This window comes from Schistocerca serialis, chromosome 9 (assembly GCF_023864345.2).
Source record: "Schistocerca serialis cubense isolate TAMUIC-IGC-003099 chromosome 9, iqSchSeri2.2, whole genome shotgun sequence".
Taxonomy (NCBI): domain Eukaryota; kingdom Metazoa; phylum Arthropoda; class Insecta; order Orthoptera; family Acrididae; genus Schistocerca; species Schistocerca serialis.
In genome coordinates this window covers 172,783,615-172,801,591 of record NC_064646.1, presented here as the reverse complement: position 1 = coordinate 172,801,591, position 17,977 = coordinate 172,783,615, and the positions used below count along the sequence as shown (strand labels likewise).

The window sequence follows — 17,977 nt, the reverse complement described above, 5'->3', positions numbered from 1 at the left end:
TAAGAAAAGTATGCAGCTCCTCGAATACTTAACTTTATTCCATCCTTCTGGTATATCGCTCTTGATAATACAAATAAGACTATCTTCAGATACGGTTAATGGCGCCTTGCTAGGTCGTAGCCATGGACTTAGCTGAAGGCTATTCTAACTGTCTCTCGGCAAATGAGAGAAGGCTTCGTCAGTGTAGTCGCTAGCAAAGTCGTCGTACAACTGGGGCGAGTGCTATCCCGTATCTCGAGACCTGCCTTGTGGTGGCGCTCGGTCTGCGATCACACAGTGGCGACACGCGGGTCCGACATGTACTAAATGGACCGCGGCCGATTTAAGCTACCACCTAGCAAGTGTGGTGTCTGGCGGTGACACCACACTAACATGTGTCGAGATAAGAAAATGTTGCATTGATAATGGCTAGGCACTAGCCGAAATCTTGATTTGCGTAATAAAACCTACAAAAAAAAAATGGACGACTGATTGCTGCGCTCGATAATTTATAAATCACGTAACATTCGCTGAGTGCACCCACTTTCCCAATGGAAGGTCACCTGAGTAATTTATTGGTTGTCTAGAATAAGTTTTGAGATTCGGGGATTGAGCGATCTTTTGTTAGCGAGAACTGGGTGTCACATGTAACGCCAACACACATACACACACACACTCTCACACAGACCAGACAGACACAGACACTCGCACACACTCATAAACACACACACACACACACACACACACACACACATACACACACAGAGAGAGAGAGAGAGAGAGAGGCACAACACACGTAGCTTTCTGCTAACGAGTTGAGCGAACATCCGTAAACAATAAGTCCGCTAACTGCGTGATTTCTGGCGAGTGCTCTTCTCGCTGGCGGTTTGCGTCATGGAGTGGCAGGTTGTGATGAGCGAGGCGCCACGTCAGCGTCTTGGCGAAGCGCTGGCGGCAGCAGGTGGCCCAGAACGCCACGCGGCGTCCGCCGCTCCCGCGCTCGGAGAGTCAACACGCAGAGTGCGTGTGTCAGCGCGCGTGCCTACTGGAGAGGGAGAGGAGAGCAACCACCCCCACGCCCCTCCCATCACAGCCGCGGCCTATTCCCGTTTATGCAGCATTTTCCTAAGAGCCGCCTGCGGCTGTCGCGAAGCGTGCTTGACACCGGATTATAGCCGGCATGCGTCAACCACCCCGTGATCTCATTCGCTTAAGATATCGATAGACAGCTTACGTTTCGCCCAGCGTAATGGAAATTTAGACGTACGAGAGTATTTAGAAGAGGAACACGATAAGGGCGTCACGCAACAAACTTCAAATTGGCATGAAGTGCGCAAAACGCTTCGACATAAAAATGATTAACACGTCAGTGCAACCACACCAAGTAGGTAGCAATATCGCCAGATAAACTCGGCATGCAATTAAAGATTAAGGAGCGGGTTTTTAGTTCAGATATCGGAACTGGTTCTTTCTTTCTTTCTTTCGCTTACGCCATAGTCTAGCAGCGATCGCAGGGTCGGCGTGGTTACAACGGATGTGGCAAGATTAGCTTTAGGGGTGGCCGGATGCCCTTCCTGCCGCCACCCCGTACCTCCCCGGGATGGAATCAGTGTACCCCAGCTGTCTGTATCTAGTGTAAATCGTGAAATAGTGCGAACGTGTTTTCAAATGTCTGCGACGCGTGTAACTAAGGCGGAACGTGGGGACGAGCCCGGTATTAACCTAGCGGGATGTGGAAAACAGCCTAAAAACCACATCCAGACTGGCCGGCACACCGGCCCTGTCGTTAATCAGCCGGGCGGTTTCGATCCGTGGCCGGCGCGCCCACCCGAGTCCAGGAATCAGCGTGTTAGCGCTCTCGGCCACCCTGTAGGGTATATCGGAACTGATTGTTACTTGTTATTAAATGGTTCAAATGGCTCTGAGCACTATGGGACTTAACATCTGTGGTCATCAGTCCCCTAGAACTTAGAACTACTTAAACCTAACTAACCTAACGACATCACACACATCCATGCCCGAGGCGGGATTCGAACCTGCGACCGTAGCGGTCACGCGGTTCCAGACTGAAGCGCCTAGAACCGCACGGCCACACCCGCCGGCACTTGTTATTAAAAAAAAGATGTTATGGGTCGTGTAAGAAGGAGAAATGTCATCCAGCGCTCGTCGGAAGTCAGCAATGAGAATGGTCGCTTAACAAGACATCGTGTCTTCCATAGTATTCTTGCTGTTCAAATGTGTATGAATTCCTAAGGGACCAAAGTGCTGAGTTCATCGGGCCCTAGACTTACACACTACTTAAACTAACTTAACACTAGGGAAAACACTCACACCCATGCCCGAGGGAGGACTCGGACCTCCGGCGGTAAGGGCCGCACGATTAGTGACATGGCGCCTTTAACAGGGCGGCCACTCCGCGCGGCGTAGTACTGTTGCCGCTCGCATTGATGGTGATCCCACGACTGTCATGCGTCTATTAATTCTAAGGTTTCAGGATGGCCATAGTCAACACTATACCGTATTTCCGAGCCCTGCGACTAGTGCCCGAGAGGATAGTCATATTCCACTGTAAAGGACTATGCAGCCATGTCACGTGCCTTGTGTGCGAAAATGGGCTTGTCTGCAGCAAGACAAGTATCCCTTTGGAGACCGAGAAGTGGTCTGAAGCTCCACGTACTCAAAGTGCAAAGACCTTTGTTGCGGTATTCCTTGACGTGACAACAGAGACAGGTGCTCTGACAGTCGTGCACCCGGTTACAATACTGCACACTTCACTGTCACCAATCCTCATTTTAGACGAGTCCCAGTTCTACGTGCAGCATCACGATGGATGTATATAAGTGTACAGGCTCTGAGGAGAACGAATATTGCCAGAGAGCATTCGCCATCATCGCTTGGAGGCAGCAACTGGCATAGTGGTAAGAGGTGTCATTGAGTATACGACGCCATCACCTTCAGTTCACATACCTGGCATTCTCGGAAGCTTTCGTTAAGTTTCTGACGTGCTATGGCCGATATCTGTGCCTTGTCTTCAAGATCTCCATCACGTTACCTCAATAACACACCGGGAGATCACACGTTGCCAGAGCTGTCCTGACCTACATCAGTGCAGAGGGCGTTCGAATGTGACCCTGGTAGCACTTTCTCTCCCCCACCGAAAACATCGGGTCATGGATTGACACTACCCGCCAGCCACTATGATCGATGACCTCTGGCATACAATTGAAGCATCGCGGAATGACGTACCCATTTCCCTCACTGTTTTTTTCGAGTCACCAGTCTTCTGACTGGTCTGATGCGGACGGCCACGAATTTCTCTCCTGTGCCAACCTCTTCTTCTCAGAATAGCACTTGCAACCTACGTCCTCAATTATCTGCTCGATGGATTCCAATCGACGTCTTCCTCTACAGTTTTTGGCCTCTACAGCTCCCTCTAGTACCATGGAAGTCACTCCCTCATGTCTTAAGAGATGTCCTGTCATCCCGTCCCTTCTCCTTGTCAGGGTTTTCCACATACTCCTAACATCTTCGATTCTGCGCAGAACCTCCTCATCCCTTACCTTATCAGTCCATCTAATTTTCAACATTCGTCTGTAGCACCACATCTCAAATGCTTCGGTTCTCTTCTGCTTCCGGTTTTCCCCCAGTCCATGTTTCACTACCGTACAATGCTGAGCTCCAAACGTTTCTACTCAGAAATTACTTTTTCTTCAAATCAAGGCCTATGTTCGATACTAGTAGACTTCTCTAGGTCAGGAATGCCCTTTTGGCCAGTGCTAGTCTGCTTTTGATGTCCTCCTTGCTCCTTCCGTCATTGATTAGTTTGCTGCCTAGACAGCAGAATTCCTTAACTTCATCTATTTCGTGACCATCAATCCTGATGTTAACTTTCTCACTGTTCTCATTTCTGCTACTTCTCATTTCTTTCATCTTTCGTCGATTTACACTCAGTCGATATTCTGTACTCATTAGACTGTCCATTGCATTCAGAAGATCATGTAACTATTCTTCACTTTCACTCAGGATAGCTATGTCATCAGCGAATCGTATCATTGATACCCTTTCACCTTGAATTTTAATTACACTCCTGAAAATTTCTATTATTTCCGTCATTGCTTCTATGATATACAGATTGAACAATAGGGGCGAAAGACTACATCCCTGTCTTACACCCTTTTTAATCCGAGCATTTCGTTGTTGGTCGTCCACTCTTATTATTCACTTTCGGTTCTTGTACATATTGTATATTACCCATCTCTCCGTATAGCTCACTCCTATTTTCCTCACAATTTTGAACATCTGGTTTCTTTCCTTTTTGTAACGAATCCCATACCAGTGCGTAAATTGAAGTTGGAGGGGGAGAAAGGAAAGGAAAGAGAAGGAACTACTCGTGTGATCTGCATCGGGACTTTTTGCGGAATCGACGGCTAGAAGTGAAAATGTGTGTCACACCGGGTTTTGAATCCGGAATATCTAGCACACTAGGCAATTGCGTTAACCACAGCGCAACCTGGACAGAGTGTTTATCGCTGTGGGGCAGACTAGCACGGTAGGCCCCTCGGCCAACCCACATTTCCCCCTAGTGTCACTTTTCCGCAATCTCCGTCCATGTCCTCCTTGCTCGCTAATTCGAGATTCCCGCGGAAGATCGAACATAATTGTGCATCCGTAATAAAGGTGTTGGATTCAGCGATCATCGAGGCGAATCAATTGTATGAATGCGTGGTGTCTGCTCTTTCGGACATGTCCGAAAGATCGTACAACACGCGTTCGATGCATAACTCTGTATTCGCCTGACCGCAAATCACTGTATTCTTCCCATCTCACTTCACTGATATCTAACATTTCTAGTATTTGTATTTCCCTTTTCAGATTTTCCACGTTCGTTGCTGCAATTGTTGTTATTGTTGTTGTTATCGCTTGGAAAGCTGGTTTAATGCTGCTCTCCACGTTAATCTATCATGTGCAAGCCTCTTCATCTCTGCATAGTTACCGCGATCTAGATAGCCTTGGGAGAGCCACCCATGACAAAAATTTTGCATTTGGTGAGCAAAGTGTATGAGAGGGGCTAAATACCATCTGACGTCAAGAGGAATATAACAATTCCAGGTGCAAAGAAAGCAGGAGCAGACAAGTGTGAGCATTACCAAACTATCAGTTCAGTAAATCACGGTTGCAAAATACAAACACGAATTCCTTGCAGAAGAATCGAAAAAATGGCAGAAACCGACCTTGCGGAAGATCTGTTTGGTTTTCGGAGAAAACTAGGAACACGCAAGGCAAGGCAACTTCTCACAGAAGATAGGTTAAGGAAAGGCAAACCTACGTTTACAATTTGTTTACACCTTGTACAGAAACCAGACGGCATTTATAAGAGTCGAGAGGCATGAAAGGAAAGCATTAGTTGAGACGGGAGCGAAACAGGGCTATAGCCTATCCCCGATATTATTCAATCTGTACATGAGCAAGCAGTAAAGGAGACAAAAGAAATATTTGGGGTAGTAATAAAAAGCCGGGGACAGGAAATAAAAACTTTGTGGTTTGCCGATGACATTGTAATTCTGTCTGCGACAGCAAAGGACTTGGAAGAACAGCTAAAGGGAATGGATTGTGTCTTGAAGAGGCTGTATAAAATGAACATCAACAAAAGGAAAACGAGGATAATGGAATGTAGTCAAATTAATTCAGGTGAAATGAGACACTTAAAATAGTAGATGACGTTTGCTATTTGGGTTACTAAATAACTGATGATGCAGTAAGTAGAGAGGATATGAAATGTAGACTGGCAATGGCAAGAAAAGCGATTCTGGAGAAGAGTTTCTTAACTTAGTGTATAGATTTAAGTGTCACGGAGTCTTTTCTGAAAATATTAGTATGGAGTGTAGCCATGTATGAAAGTGAAACATGGACGATAAACAGTTTAGACAACAAGAGAATAGAAGCTTTTGAAATGTAGTATTCCCAAAGAATGCTGAAGATTGGGAGGGGTACATCAGGTAACTAATGAAAAATGGTTCAAATGGCTCTGAACACTATGGGACTTACCTTCTAAGGTCATCAGTCCCCTAGAACTTAGAACTACTTAAACCTAACTAACCTAAGGACATCACACATCCATGCCCGAGGCAGGATTCGAACCTGTGACCGTAGCGGACGCGTGGTTCCAGACTGTAGCGCCTAGAACCGCCCGGCCACCTCGGCCGGCTAGGTAACTAATGAAGAGGTACTGAATAGAACTGAGAAGCAAAGAAATTTGTGGGACAACCTGACTAGAAGAAGAGATCGGTTGGTAGGACACATTCTGAGACATCAAGGGATCACCAATTTACTACTGGAGGGAAGTGTGGGAGTAAGTATCGCAGAGGGATACCAAGAGCTGTACATAGTTAGCAGATGCAGAAGAATGTAAGTTGCTGTAGTCACTCGGAGATAAAGAGGCTTATACAGGACAGACTAGAAAAAAAAAATATTAGTCGGAAGTACATATTTACCGTATGAGAAATTTCAAAAAAAGTTCCGAAGAATTTATAAGCAAATGTGTCATAATAAAGCGAGCAAATTAACACAGGTTATTCAATAAGTAATGCAACACATTTTTCTCGAAACAGGTTGGTGCTATTCAGGATTCAAATACACCATATTACTTCCAGTAGTGGTAACACCGGTTACCGTAAGATCACCGAAGTTCAGTGCTGTCGGGCTGGGCTAGCTAGCACTTGGATGGTTGACCATCCGGTCTACCGAGCGCTGTTGGACAGCGGGGTGCACTCAGCACTTGTGAGGCAAACTGAGGAGATACTTGATTTAGAAGTAGCGGATCCGGTCTCGGAAACTGACATACGGCCGGGAGAGCGGTGTGCTGACCACATGCTCCTCCATATCCGCATCCAGTGACGCCTATGGTCTGAGGATGACACCGCGCCCAGTCAGTACCGTTGGGCCTTCATGGCCTGTTCGTGGGGAGTTTATAAAATTATTCCCCAACCTTTCTGCTACAAATTACCAATTTTCAATACAATCTCCATTCAATGCGACGGCCTTACGCCAGCTTACTGGGAGGGCCTGTGTGCTTGCACGGTACCACTTTACTGGTCGACGTCTCGCTGCATCAATATTCTCACCATCATCCGCGTGCCACTTCCCGCAGAGTGCACCCTTCATTGGGCCGAACTCGTTGCTCTTTATGGCTTCTGCCAGGCGGTAAGAAACCCAGTTGGCTCACACCATTGAGTACCCTAACTGCTGGAGGAGTGTGCCTGCACTACCAACAGATATGTCCAGTGCGGCAATGAGATGTTTGATTGTGATCCGTCGATCATCTCGAATGAGAGTGTTCGCACGTTCCAACAGTGCACGAGCCACAGCTGTGTGCGGCCGGCCGTCACGTGGATGATCTGACAGGTCTGTGCGACTTTGTTGCGTTGATGAGAGACGCCTCGCCCAATTTCTCACGTTGCTCACTGCCCGAGTTCCTTCTGGTTGGAAACCAAAGCATGTCAGATATTCACAGACGTTTGCAGAGTGGTTGCAGAGACCTGGCAGTGAGAGAAAATTCAGTGAATCGTTGGACGAGGACTTTATGATCATCGCAACAAGGTCGCGCAAACCTATCGGATCTCCCGCGTGCCGGACGGCCACACACAACTGTGCCTCCTGCAATGTTGGAACGTGTGGGCACTCTCATTCGAGGCGATCGACGGTTTACAGTCAAACACCTCGCTGCTCAACTGGACTTCTCTGTTGGTAGTGCAGAGACACTCATCCACTAGTTGGGGTACTAAATGGTGCGAGCTCGCTGGGTTCCTCGCCGCCTAACAGAAGATCATAAAGACCAACGAAGGACCATCCGTGCGAAACAGCTTGCACGTTACGAGGCTGAGTGTGACAATTTTTCCTCGAACATCGTCACAGACGATGAAACATGTGTTCATCGCATAGAACACGGAATTAAAGGGCAATCTATGGAGTGGCGCCACGCCACCCCTCCTGTGAAGAAAAAGTCCGAATTCGGACCCTTTGCTTGGAATTCCATGGCGGTGGCTGTCTGAGATGGTGCAAGGTTTAGTCTGTCTGCTGTCCTCCCTCATGGTCCAAAGATAAACTCGGAAGTGTGTTCTGATACACTCAGGAAACTGATGAAACGACTTCAGCGTGTTGGTGAGCACAAAAATGATGAACTTCTCGTTCTCCATGAGAACACAAGGCCTCACGTAGGTCTGCACACTTGAGAGGAGCTCACAAATCTTATTTGGATTGTTCTTCCTCATCCGTATTACAGCCCGCATATCGCAACTTGAGAATTCCATCTGTCTGGCACAATGAAGAATGCACTCCGAGGGAAACAGGACGTGAATAATGGGAAGGTTACTGATTCAGCAAGATGTTAGCTCTGACGTCGACCAGTAGAGTGGTATCATTCACGTATTTAAGCCCTCCCAGCAAGGTGACATAAGGCCTTGGCTTTGAAAGAACGTTTTGCTGTAAACAGAGCTTTATAACCACAAGAGTGGGGAAAAATATGGTGTATTTTAATCTTCAATAAAACCAACCTGCTTTCAGAAAGTATATGTTTCATTAATTACTGAACACCCGTCATACTTCATCAACGGCCTTGCCGCAGTGGATACACTGGTTCCCGTGAGATCACAGAAGTTAAGTGCTGTCGGGCGTGATCGGCACTTGGATGGGTGACTGTCCTGACCGCCATGCACTGTTGCCATTTTTCGGGGTGCACTCAGCCTCATGATGCCAATTGAGGAGCTACTCGACCGAATTGTAGCGGCTTCGGTTCAAGAATACCATCTTACGACCAGGAGAGCGGTGTGCTAACCCCACGCCCCTCCTATCCGCATCCTCCACCGAGGATGACACGGCGGTAGGCCACTCGTGGCCTGAAGACGGACTGAGTGCCTCATACTTTATCGCTAAAACTCCGTTTCCGTATGAAAAAATTTTGCTGAAGAATGGCCTACAGTGTCGTAGTCACTGAACCTATGTACCGTACCTTGGATGGCTTGATGAACCTAAACCTGCGAGTTGTTGAGCCAGATCGTCAGCGTTATTGTTATCACAATCGTTCACTGAGCGCGGTGGCGCAGTGATACGGCACTGGATTCGCACTAGAGAGGACGACAGTTCTTATCCCTTTGCGGCGAACCGGATTTACTGTCTGATTTGATTTCTCTAAGTTCTTTAAGAGAAATAGCGGCATCATTCCTTTCAAAGCACGGTCTATTTCCTTCCCCATCCTTAACCAGTTCGAGCTGGTAGTACATCTCAAATCCCTTAGTTCTCGACGGCACGTTGAAACTGATCTTCCCTTTCCTTTGCGACTGCTTAGCCTGTTATTCAGGCTGTTCGTAAGCGCGATGGCTTTCGAGCCAGATTTGTATGACTTTTGTACTGATTATGCTGGCTAGTGAAACTTAGGCGGTGGTGTCGTTCACAGGGCGTGGCAGTCCACAAGTGCACCGTACGTCGCCTGGTGCTGAGTTTACGCTGTGGGCGATGCAACGGCCGCAGGCGCAGCTGCAACCTGCCGTAGGGTGTGACCAGCACTCTGGGAGTGCGTACGTACGCTACGCACACCGCACGCACTCGCACGCACGCGTGTCGGCGGAGGGGCGCGCGCGCGCGCGCACAGGCCAGTGCAGCGGGGGCGCGGGCAGGCGTCAGCGAAAATATCATTAGTTGTTTGATTAGGGGCGATCCGTGGCGACAGCGGGGGACAGCGCGCGCCAAATCTAGATGGATGGCGGCGGCGCGACGCCCCAGCGGGGCCCTTAAAAAGAGCTGGGGGGGGGGTGCAGGGGGAGGGCGTCGCGACGCCTGCCGACGCCTCCAATCTACAGCCTGCCTAATCCAGCCGGAGGGAGCGCCCGCGGCCGCAGCGCACGCTACACTTTCCGGGTGCAGGGTCCGCTACTTGCTCCCGTCTGTAGGTTCCAATGGGCAGCTGCACCCAGAAGTAGCCAGTATTAAAACTTGCCAAAGTCCATCCTTCTTGTGAACGTAGGTCAGCGGCTGACAATATAAGTGAGGGAAATGGGAGACCGCAGCCATATTTTCAGGGTATTTGCAGACCAATAGTTTGGCTAAATGGCTCTGAGAACTATGGGAGTTAACATCTTAGGTCATCAGTCCCCTAGAACTTAGAGCTACTTAAACCTAACTAACCTAAGGACATCATACATATCCATGCCCGAGGCAGGATTCGAACCTGCGACCGTAGCAGTCGCTCGGTTCCGGACTGAAGCGCCTGGAACCGCTCGGCCACCGCGGCCGGCAGACCAATAGTTTCAGCGCTACATTGGCTTCATCTACAGCTACTACTATTAACCAAGTTAGTACTTACAAGTCGTTGGCTCATATACCATACGGCCATAGAACAAGGTACCGTGAACTGCTACTCATCAGGAGTGTGTATTCTGAACGATCGGATTATAAACTCCCGATGAATAGCAGTCCACGGCACGTATTTGTCGTATGGGCCTATGATACATGAGCCAGTGACTAGAAGTACTTCGGTTAGTAGTAAGACCTGAAGCTGTCACAAATCTGACATTGAAACTAGTCGTTTGAGTAATAAATACTTTTAAAAGACATCTGTGGTGTCCCATTTCTATTACTATTACAACTGTCATACATTATACGATGTGACGAATCTTTACTCAGCAGTCCTACCACCGGCATGTTATCAGTTCACGTAAAACTACACTGCTTCGCAGAATCATCGAAGAAAGGAATGTACGGAGGACACTAACAATAGGAAGGGACACGTGTTAATCATTATTAGGGAATAACTTGCATGGTATTAGAGAGAGCTGTAGAGGGTAAAAACTGTAGAGGCACACAGAGACTGGAATACATTCAAAAATAACTGACGACGTTGGGTGCACGTGCTATTCTGATATGAAGATGCTGTCACGAGAGAAGAACTCGTGGCGGACTACATCAGATCTGTCAGGGTATAACATATGCAGCGAAATGTTAGTAATCCGTCTTGCCTCTGATCTTTGTCGGTGACAGCGTAACTATGCACAGAGCATGTAACGCGAAATATGAATTTCACTTTCGAACATGACTCACTAGTCACTGAAAAATATTACAAAATACGGCCGTTTTAAATTCTCACTTCGCTTCTGTTCTTGATAACTTACGGTACTCTCCTGTATAGATTTCGAGGCCATTCGGAGAGTAAGGCCCTAGCGGTCGCGAAATGGGGTTCATGCGGGCAGGGATGGGAGAGGGGGAGACAATATTCATTAACGCTGCGGAGTGCTGCCGAGAATTGTCATGAAGAAAGGAACGCATGACAGTTGCGTTATGCGGGTTGCGTGAAATCAGACGAAACCCATTCCCAAGATTTCACACTTGGCGAGAGACAATATTTTCAATACATTCTTACGTGCTCACTGTGCTTTTATAACTGAAAGAGCGACGTGACGCGCTCGACCAACACATCTGTACAAAACTTCCTCGGATCTCCACTGTGGTTTCCACTTCGCGCCCGATCGGACCTTACTTCCCGAACGGCCTCGTAGTTTGCAATGGGTAGCTGCAGCCAGAAGGAGCCACTATTAATATTGCCGTTCATTACAGTATGTGATGAACCTTCAGGTAGAAATCCAAACATTCCCACAAGCATGTTGCCGGTTGACGTAAAATCCGCTATTCTTGCAATAACCAACGTGATATATTCTTCGCAAAATTAGCGAAGAAAGATATCTACGTTGAACACTGAGAAGAGGTAGGAACAGTACGACAGGACATGTGTTAAAATATCAGGGAATAACTTCCATGGTAGTGGCGGGATCTGCAGAGGGTAAATCCTGTAGGGGAAGACACAGATTGGAATACATCAAGCAAATAATTGAGGACGTACGGTGCAAGTGCTACTTTGACATGAAGACGTTGACACAAGGGTGAAATTCGTGGCGGACCGCATCAAACCATTGGGAGCACGGAGCTCAAAAAGAATGAACACTACCTAAAATATTACTAGCTCAATCTTTTCAAAATCTATCCTTTTTTTCATCTACATCACAAACCTCTTTCCCCTGCCAGTGATTAAACGAACTGGCCACACTTTACTTAAAGAAAAGGAAAATTAAGAAAGTTTTTTAATTGGGTTATGACATTTAAACAAAGTTTTTTACGAGATTTTTCTCTCTGATTGTGTCATTCATCAACAATCACTAACGGCCGACGATATCACTATATCTAGCATGGATTAAATAAAATTAGGAAATCTTGATGCCGGCCATTGTGACCGAGCGGTTCTAGGCGCTTCAGTCTGGAACCACGCGACCGCTATGGTCGCAGGTTCGAATCCTGCCTTTGGCATGGATGTGTGTGATGTCCTTAGGTTAGTTAGGTTTAAGTAGTTCTAAGTTCTAGGGGACTGATGACCTCACATGTTAAGTCCCTTAGTGCTCAGAGCCATTTGAACCATTTGAAATCTTGATCATAAAGTCTTTTCAAGGAGAAGATATAAATCTTTGAGGTTTGCCGAGGACATTGTAACTCTGCCAGAGACGAATAACGATTCGAAAGAACTAGTTGAGTGAAATGAATAGTACACTGAAATGAGATTACATGATGAGCATAAAAATAGAAAAAAAGGCAATGCAATGCAATAGAATTAAATCAGGTCATGCTTAGGAAACCAAATAGGAAATCAGAAACTAAAAGTAGTAGATGTATTTTGCTTTTTGGGTAGCAAAATAACTGGTGAGGAACGTAAAATGCAGACTCACAATAAGAAGAAGAGAATTTCTGAAAAAAAAGCAATTTGTTAACATTGACTAAAAACATAAGTGTTAGGAAGTCTTTTCCGAAGGTGTTTGTCAGCAGTGCAGCCTTGTGTTCAATAAACAGCTTTCAGAAGAAAGGAACTGATGCTTTTAAATGTTTTGCTACAAAATAATGCTGAACATTCGATCAATAGATCGAATACATTGTGATGTGGTACCGAATCGAAATGGGGAAAAAAGAAATTTATGGCACGATTTGAGTAAATAAACGGGTTGCCGGTAGATAGGAGATATCTTCAGGCGTCAAGAAATCGTCCGACTTAGTTGTGATTTAGACGATTCCTTCTTACGTTGCAATTTTCACAAACAGTAGAATATCTGTAACGCTGTTTAATCAAGTAATAAAGTTACATGCTCTAACTTTAACACGGGTCCTTCAGTCTTTCCATTTAGTAGGACATACCTTGAAAGTACTTCCTAGGCCTATTAAATAATGAGCAGAAAAAGCAGGGATCAATATGCAGTGTGAGCGGGTATTAGAAGTTCCAATTGATTGAAAGCTTCAAATAAATGTTTCACTGTATGAGTCATAATCTCACCCTTTATACTGATTCATAATGAGCAGATGCTGTGTACTCTCGCTGCTTCTGCGATGGCAGTAATCCTTTCACTCTTAAGTCATACAATTCGAATTGCGGATAGTCAATCGTCAGATTTTTTCCCCCCAGGGCACTGTACACTGTGTGAAAGCGATACGTTGGTTAGTACACATATTTCGTGCGAGCGAAAATTTAAACGAAATACGCAGCAACTCCTGTAATACGTTACGGACGTAGTTCAGTGTAGTCCCGCACTTCTCGATGTCTCATAGAAACAGCATCACATAGAGAAAGCTTGTGTCCATTTCACCCACAGCATATGCAGCAACACTGCTTTCAATACATTGACACCAGTTAAACACCAATCACGCTGTGTATTTTTTGAACTGTTTACTGATATGCCACACTTGCAAGCGTAAGAATGACAAGAAAAGCACCTATTGAAATTCCACCATTTTCATGGTTATACCAACATTTACAGACCTAACACTATTAGATTTTCACCTTGGAACTGTATTAAGTCTGAAACAGATAACTAGCTTGGTTACATTACATACTCTGCTGTCTCATAGAGATCGTAGAGATGTACCAAGACAGGCAACGCAGCGTATTACCCCGTGAGTGTGAAAGTGCACTTGAATTGGAGACTAACTTTAGGAAAATTATATTGTGAGTTGCTAACAGTTGAATATAAGGTCTTATAAATTTGTTACAAACAACGGAAAATGTAGCTGAACTTTTGTAATTATACTATATTTGCGTTGCCACCTTTGGCAAATCAAAGAAATCGGGACACACAAGTGCAACTATTACTAACGTTCGTCAGTTTTTATCCTCATGCCATAACTAAACTACAAATACGATGCTTGAAACTTTAAATATTTAAAAGGAAATGGCGTTTATCTTATACGTTGGTGAAAATCAAAGGGCTGGGACTGGAACTTGCAGATGTATTTGTTGTCTGGAGCGGAATATAGAAGTTTCTACTCATGTGGAACATGCTGATAGAACTCTAAGCAGCTCATTCTACAGTTTATTTTAAAAAGAAGTTCACTTTCCACAGATGTAAATCATGCAGTATGATATAGATAAAGCAAAACTGTGGAAGTAAACCAGGGAAGTAGGGTCTTGACGGTGTCCCGTCGTACTCATGTAGGTACACGGGACGATTATAGAAAAGTTGGGACGATCCCAACAAAATCGAGACAGCTGGCAATCCTAATTATGATCTGCTACAAATGTCTTAAAGATAGTTGTAAATTTATTGTTGGCTTCTGTAAATGTACTGTCAATTTTTGAAAATGTGTTACGGTGATTTGTTGTAATAAAATATCGTAGATTAAATGTGGAACGTGGTGAACTGATAAAATTAACACACAAAACAAATAACAAAATAAAATTACTTCATAATGGTAAACATTTACATATCTCGGACACAACTTTGTAACAGAAATTCAGATGACCTTTTATGTCATCACCTGGAATTTTCACCTTTGCTTGTAAGATAAACTGTAAGTATTCTGAACCGTGGAAGGGAATAATTTAGTAAGGAAAAGATAGTTAAAAAATGCACACTACCTATGATTACTAGCATTAGATGCATGTATACGCCTTAAATGGAGTTATGTACCTTCTTCCATTTCCAAACAGTGTGTCAGCTATTTCATCTGTTCTGCGCTCGTCAGCTGTTTCTTCATTGTCACCCTCATCTGTAACATAGCGGACATGGAAATATGAGTTGAAAAGTATTGAATTACGGTAAATTACAAGTTAATTTATACTCTTAATATTTGCTAAGATGATAAAGGCAAGATCTAAATAAAAATAAGTGATATAGGAGATTTAGCGTATCTCAAGCATACCACATTTGTCAGGAACAAATTACTGACTTAAAACTGTACCCACATTATTTTGGCGTATTACATTTAATTACAAAAGTGCACCATGAACCTCTCGTGTTGTTTTGTTCGTCATTCTCGTTATAACGTTGTATAATACTTGTAGCTTCCCACTATAAAACACAAGTGCAAAGGGAAGTACGCACTATACCTATTGGTACATAGTTGATCAATGAAAAGCATTTGTTTCTAGAACGTAATTTATTATATTTACAGTGGAACCGTCGAGTTTCGAGTTGGGATAGTCGGTAGTGAAGACAGAAGGCTCATGTTCCTAGGAACAGCATATGATCTGTGTTTTCTTAAAAGACTTCTCGCGAATGCTGCAGTAGTTATTCAAAATAGCATTTTCCATTGCCTTATTTCAGCGCTATTCCTCACAATGACGCACAGGTCGTCAGTCAAATGCCCTCAGTTTCGATAGATTATCAGATCAGGACAGAATCAGCAACTCATGTTTTGTTTTCTTTGTATACTGGAGATACATCAGAAACTACTCTATTTCGATGTCTCAGCAATTTTCGTGCGCTTTTTGGTCATTTACAGAATCAAATGCTAATTAAAGCGTGTTTCATCAATATGCGTATAGGAATTTTAAGAAAATGCAACCTCGTTTATTTATTTATTTTATTTATTTATTGCCAAGTTATAGACCTGTTACCTGATGTTTAAAACAGGTCGTACATCTTACAACTTTCGTTTTTCATCTTTTTACAGTTTTATTTCCTTTTGTTTTATTCACAACATTTACAAAGAATGATTCAAATTAACAATAATTTGAGGTTGAAATATAAATAAAATTTTGTTGTTTTTAAGAAGAATATAAAAAGAAGATAGGATAGATGAGAGATATGTTAGTACCATCACCGAGTGTGATTGACGGTGAATACCTCGGAATGGTTTCATCGAGCCGTTGACCGCCAGTCACACACACACACACAAATGGTTATTAGTAGAGAAATAATGTTTCTTATCCTATATGTTACTAATCATATGTATTAACTACATTAGGTGCGCATCCTTGTACAGCATTTGGTGTTTTCTTGGCTAGATTGCCAGCAATTTGCTTATTTACTGTCACATCTCAGCTTCCTCCTCCTGTTCCTCCTCATTTTCACTATTTTCGCTGTCACTGTGGGTATCGCTGTCCATCCTCTGGAGATTTCTATTACGCTGCACATAGGCATGTCTGTGATGTCGTGTCCGCATATACTCTTCATGTGTTGTTTTCGAAATATTGTTTGTCTGTGCGTTTAATTGTGCCCATTGTTCTTCGTCTCTTATTGCTGTGTATATATCTATGTCTGTATCTGTGTAATCTAAGTGTAGTGTATGTCTATTGTTCGTGTATTGCCCGCAGAAAAAGACAGTGTGTTCTGGGGAACCTTCTTCCCCGCATGTGCATGTAGGTGTCTGCCTCAGACTCACGCGGTTTAAGTGCGTGGGATAGGGTCCGTGCCCGGTTAAGAAATGTACCATACCGCGGATGGGATCGATATGTCTCATTCTCAACCGCTCCCTTATGTCAGGGAGCCTACGTCCCTTATCACTTACATCCCACTCACCTTGCCATGTATCCAAACGCCAACTTTTAAGGTGACGTATCGTCTCTATGGGCACACCGGTTATTGTGTGTACCTTATCTAGTCTCCCCACCTTTAACCAGTACCTCGCAGCTCTGTATTTGATCGTGATATCTATGGGGCATATTCCGAGCACCACACACAGTGCATCCGCTGAGGTGGTACCGAAGGCGCCAGATAGCCTAAGTAGGACACTTCTCTGCCCTCGTCTGACGGATGCTTTGTTGGTGACCACGTTCAGTGTATGTGCCCACGTGCTAGCTGCAAAGCTGAGTACTGATTCGAAGAGCGCACAGTGGTATGTACGTATGACTGGTAGAGATGTCTGTACTGTTTTGAATTTAGCCTCACCAGTTAGTGGAGTATTTTTTCCGCTTTGTCTGTTGTCAGCCTTATGTGTCCGTGGAAATCCAATTTTTCATCTATGTGTACCCCAAGATAGCGCGTAATGCGTGCTCGTTTGATGTTTGTGTTCCCAATTTTAACCGAAGGATTCCTATGGAGTGATCCTTTCAGTAAAGTGTATGTTGTTTTGTTTTCGGCTATCCTGAGTTTGTTGTTGTGACACCACTGAGTAATTGTTTGTAGTAATCCACTGGCTTTCTCTTCTAACTGGGCTCTGTTGTTTGCAGTGACTACAACTAATAGGTCATCTGCGTAGGCGACAATTCCGTCTGACCTGTCATCCCCATCCAGAAGTTGTAGGAGGGGTTCGATTGTTATGTCCTAGAAGATGGGGCCGCAGATCGACCCTTGAGGACAGCCTTTGGTAATTCTTTTACTTACTTTCCGGCTGTCCATCTGCCATTCGACTACTCGGTCTTTACAGTAGTGCAGAAAACTGTTGTACAGTGATTGCGGTACCTCCAGATGTCTTAGCCTCTGAAACAGTGCTGGCCACCAAAGATTATCAAATGCTCCGGCAATGTCAATCATTATTGCCATAGCGTATTTCTATTTTGTGGTGTTAACTATGTGCAGGGCCTGGTTGATGGCATCATCTCGTTTGCGCAAATCTAATTAAATTTGCAGGCGTGATCATAACAAACTGGTACGAATATGGTGATAACCGAATCCTGGTATACGGCTACTGCTGATTAAGCTTTTTGCAGTAGGATAAAATGAAAGGAAAGAAAGCCATATGTGAGTTAAGCACTCTTTAG

The 17,977-nt window shown here is 44.7% G+C and overlaps 1 long non-coding RNA gene across 1 annotated transcript in view; it reads right to left on the bottom strand.

The window, feature by feature from the left end:
• The window catches only part of LOC126418985 (uncharacterized), a 95,070-nt gene extending 80,026 nt beyond the window's left edge, over positions 1-15,044 (bottom strand). The window contains exon 1 of the long non-coding RNA XR_007575923.1: positions 14,964-15,044. This is a non-coding gene — a long non-coding RNA (uncharacterized LOC126418985). The remainder of the gene's footprint in view (positions 1-14,963) is intronic.
• Positions 15,045-17,977: the final 2,933 nt, after the last annotated feature.